Below are 5,406 nucleotides of genomic sequence, written 5' to 3'. Positions count from 1 at the left end.
GAAAATGCTGACATGGTGTCTGTCGCATATTCTTGATAACAAAATAAATAAATCAATGAGGTCTATTTGAGATAAAAGAAGACCTAATGGTAAGAAGTTGTGCTGCCAATGCTAAGGTGGTGGTTGTTGTAATTATGGGCCATCAATTCACCTCTTGCTCACAGCGGCCCTATGTACAACAGCTCTGAACCCTGCTTTATCTTGAGCCAACCTTACTGTCTCAGCCACACCTACCCCCATTACTCTATTGAGTCTTCCTCTCTTGTGCTGTTCCTCCACCCTCCCAAGCATAATGTCCCTCTCCAAGGACTGGTTCTTCCTTGCAACATGCCCAAAGGTTGTCAGACAAAGTTTCAGAATCCTTGCTTCCAAGGAGCAGCTGGTTCCACCCTGTTTGTTCTAGCAGTCCATGATATATTCAATACTCTTATCTAGCACCACAGCTCAAAGACATCATTTCTCCTGTTATCTCTAGTTATTGTCCAGCTTTCTGATGCACGTAATTGGGAAGACCATGGCCTAGATCAGGCACACCTTAGTCTCCAGACTGACATCATTGCTCTTCAGTACTCTGGAGATGTCTCTGACAGCATAACTTCCCAATGCAATTTGTCTTTTGATTTCCTGGCTGTTAGACCCAAGAATGTTAACAATCTCAATCTCATCATGGTCCAATATGATGCTGCCAACTGGACCAGTGGTGAGACTCTTTGTTTTCTTGATGTTGAGCATCAATCCATATTGAAAGCTATAGTTCTTTTGCAGCAAGTGCTTCGGGTCTTCCTCAGCTTCAGCAAGCAAGGTTGTGTCATCTGCATAATGCAGGTTGTTGACGAGTCCACGTCCAATCTGGATGCCACATTTTTCTTCATAGAGTCCAACCTCCTGAATGATCTGTTCTGCATATAGATCGAAAAGGTATGGAGATAGGATACATCCCTGGCATACATCCTACTCAATTTTGAACCATGCTGTGTTCTGACAGCTTCCTCCTGGTCCAAGTATAGGTTTCACATAAGCACGATCAAGTGTTCTGGGATTCCCATTCTTCTCAGAGTCAGCCACAGCTTCCTGTGATCCACACAGTCAAAAGCCTTTGCATAGTCAATGAAACACAGACAGACATTCCTCTGGTACTCTCTGCTTTCAGCCAAGATCCATCTAGCATTAGCTATAATATCCGTAGTACCACAACATCTTTTAAACCCATGCTGCACATCTGGCAGTTCTCATTGATGTGCTGTTCCAGTTGTTTTTTGATAATTTTCAGCAGAATATTTCTTGCATGTGATACTAATGATATTGTTCAATAATTTCCCCAGTCCATTTGGTCACTTTTCTCTAGGAAGGGAACAAATATGGATCTCTTCCAGTCAGTCGGCCAGGTGGTTGTCCTCCAGATTTCTTGGTACAACTTGGTGAGCACATTCAGGGCAGCATCTGTTTGGTATGTCATCAATTCCTGGGGCCTTGTGTTTTTTTTGCCAATTCCTTCAAAGCAACTTGAACTTCTTCCTTCATTATCATCACCATAGGCTCTTGCTCATACATTGTTTCATGCAATTTTTCTGTGTTAGTCAATTCCTTTTGGTACAGTGACTCTGTATACTTCATCTTCTTTTAATGCTTCCTCGATCATTTCATATTCTGCCTAAAGCATCCTTAAGTATAGCAACTCAAGGTTTGAATTTGTTCTTCAGTTCCTTCAGTTATACGAAGATAAATTTGCAAACTTAGAGGAAATGGACAATTTCCTTGAAACTCATGCCTGACCCAGATTGACTTGGGTAGATGTACAACACTTGAGTAGACTAGTCACAAAATAAGAAATAAGAATCCAGAAGCACATTTTAAAAAATTCATCAAATGTGATTATAACAGATAGGCAAGGGTGGTTCAAACATAAGACATAATTCACCATTAACAAAGCAAATAACAAGAACCATATGATCTTAGCAATTGATGCAGAAAAGGCATTTGATAAAATCCAACACTCTTTCCTGATTAAGACAGTCATTAAATTGGAATAGAAGGAAATTTCTTTAACATAGTCAAAAGTATATATGCAAAACCAAGATATTGGTATCATTCTCAGTACAGAAAGATTAAAAGCATTTTCCTCATGAACAGAGACCAGACAAGGATGCCCACTGTCATTACTTCTGTTCAATGTTGTATTGGAAGTACTTGCTAGGGCAATATGACAAGAGAAGGAAACAAAAGGCATCCAGATTGGCAAAGAGATGCTTAAACTGTTGCTTTATGCAGATGAAATGATAGCATACATAAAAAACCCCAATGCCTCAACAAAAAAACTGTTAGAGCTGGTAGACCAGTTTAGTAGGGTTGCAGGATACATGATCAATATCCAAAAATCAGGGGTATTCCTCTACAGTAATAAAGAAAACAATACCATTTTAAAGAGCCAACCACAAATTGAGACATAGGGAGTGAACCTAAGTAGTGATACAGAAGACCTGTTCAAAGAAAACTACAGAACATTTCTGCAGGATTCCATAAAAGACCTAAAGAAATGGGGGGGAAATGTGCCCTGTTAATGGATAGGAAGACTCAATATTGTGACAATGACAATCCTACCCAAGGCAAATTACATGTTCATTGAATTCTCAATACAGATACCATCTTCATTCTTCAAGGAGATTGAAAGGGAAATCGTCAAGTTTATTTGGAGAAGAAAGCAACCCCAAATAAGCAAAGCATTTCTGAAAACCAAAAATAAAGTGGGAGGCATAGCACTCCCTGATCTCAAAACCTACTACACAGTGGTAGAAATCAAAACAACATTGTACTGGTACAATGACAGACACACAGACCAATGGAATAGAATTGAGAACCCAGAAATGGACCCATCTATCTACGGTAAATTCATATTCAACAAGGAAATAAAACCTATCTTCAACAAATGATGCTGGCAAAACTGGATTGCTACCTGCAGAAAGTTGAAACAGGATACACATCTCACACCATAACAAAAATTAACTCAAGGTGGATCAGAAACCTGGGAGTAAAAGCCAAAACCATAAAGCTCATCAGAGACAAACTGGGGTGAAGGTTAGAAGGCCTGGCCTAAAGAGATTATGTTGTTTTGTGTACTGTAGAGTCTGAACTAGCCCATAGCTGATCTTCCCATTCTTCTGCAGAGCAGCTGGTGGCCTTGAACCGAAAGCCTTTTGGGATTTCAGCACAGCTTCTTGCCAGTAGGCCATGAGACTTCTCCTAGAGAGAAGTCTCTCTCTAATTTCCCCAAGGAAATTAGAACTGAGACACAAAGAGAGATTTGTACACTAATATTTATAGCAGCGTTATTCACCATTTCAAGAACATGGAAAGTGCTCAAATGTCGAACCACAACCAGATTGAGAAATTGTGTGGTATATCACATGATGGAATACTATGCAGTACTCAGGAGCAACAATTTTGATACTTTGAAATAACTATACTATGTAATTAGGGAGAGGCTGGAGAGCATTATGCTGAGTGAACTAACTCAATCTCATAAGGACAAATAGTGCATAAGGCTATTATTGTAAAAATAGAAGTATAATAGTAAAACATGTATGGGGAAAGACAGAGGATGGGTAGGGGCAAAACCACAGGGTTGCAGTTTGGTGGGTAAAGTGAGGGGGCAGGAAGGAAATGGGAAGGATCTGGGTGAAAAGACAGGGTAATGATGGGCAAGGGCTAATGGTGATTACTTTTATAAAACATAATGCATTAAAATGATTGTATCACCAGAGGTGCATGGTTCAAATCCACCAGATGCTCTGCTGGAGAAGGAGGGACAATCCCCTCCTGTACCAGTCAGATCCGATTTGATGGTACACAGGCAAATATAATAATAAAAAAATTTAAAAAATAATTGTATCAATCACAACGTGAATGAAGAATAATGTGAAGCACCAAGTGTATGAACTTTGTAAGCAAATCTATTAAAAACCACCAAAATATCTATGAAAGATTGTGTGAAAAACCCATATACTTTCTACTGTTTAAGTCAAATAAAAAGAAATATTTTTTAAATTAAAAAAAAGAAAAATAAGGCCCCAGGAATCAGCAGAATACCAATTGGCATGCTGCTACTAATTGATGCAGCCCTGGATATGCTCACCAGTATATGCCAGGAAACTTGGAGGACAGTTTCTAGACCGACTGACTGGAGGAGATTCATATTTTTCCCATTCCCAAGAAAGGAGAACCACAAAATGTAGTAATTATTTTAAAAAATCATTAACATCACATGCAGGCAAAAGACCATCCAAAACAGCCAGAACAGTATATAGACAGAGATTTGCCAGAAGTACGAGTTGGGTTTAAAAGAAGCCATGGTGCCAGGGATATGATTGCTGATGTCTGATGGAGATGATAGATAGATGATAGATAGATAGATAGATAGATAGATAGATAGATAGATAGATAGATAGAATTTTTATATTTATTTTTAATTTATATTAAATATAATAATATTCATAGGGATTTGCTATGTTAGGAGATGTGCATTTTTAGAACAATGTCTATTTGTGCTTTATTGTCTATCCAAAGGAAGGATATACCAGACAGGGCAGGGTTCAGAGCGAATATAAATCAGTCACAGGTGAGTCAATGGCCCATAACAAGAATCCACCAGCTGCTTTGCAGGAAAAGAATGGGCAATCTTCTCTGGTGCAATTAACTGCCTCTGGAAATCTGCTGGAGGTCAGCGATGGGTTGGTACCCTCTCCACTGCACCCACACACAACAAACAATAACTCAAGGAGAGGGAGTTCTGGTTCTCTAATGGTAAAGAGCTGTGTGGACAATCAAAAGGCAAGTGGCTGGAATCCACTAGCTGCTCTGCAGCACGGAGATTGGCCATCTTCTCCAAGTGATTACAGCCTCTGAAAACCTATTGGAGGGTCTGCTATGAGTCATTGACTGCCTTGATGGCACATAACAAGCTAAGGAAGTATTTAGTGAGGCTTGTGAATAAAGACTTAAAATTATCCAAGGCATCAGGGTGGGAGAGAAAGGAAAGGGACTCACTGGTTAGGAGTACTTAGTTTCTGCTAAGAGCAATGGTTGCACAACATAACAAATATTAGCAATTTCACTGAACTGTACACGTGATGTAAAAGTGTTACCCACTTATTGGCCATAATTTTAAGAATAAGAATATGCCAACCATTTCCTCCTAAGTCCCTGACTGACACAGGGGTAATAATATTATCCACTGATGACAAAATTGAAAGAAGTATGTAAAGCATTTAGCCTGGTTCATAATAAATTGTACCTGCTAAAGGGACAAATACTGCATGGTGCCACTGCTGTAAAATGGGACTGATATCAGGGTTGGGGTAAGACTGAGAAAAACCGGATGAATTGTGTATACTGCACTGAAACAGATGAGGG

The sequence above is a fragment of the Elephantulus edwardii genome, unplaced genomic scaffold (assembly GCF_000299155.1).
Source record: "Elephantulus edwardii isolate Elephantulus edwardi_28Jun2011 unplaced genomic scaffold, EleEdw1.0 scaffold00036, whole genome shotgun sequence".
In the NCBI taxonomy this organism is placed as follows: Eukaryota; Metazoa; Chordata; class Mammalia; order Macroscelidea; family Macroscelididae; genus Elephantulus; species Elephantulus edwardii.
This window is presented reverse-complemented; position numbering follows the sequence as displayed.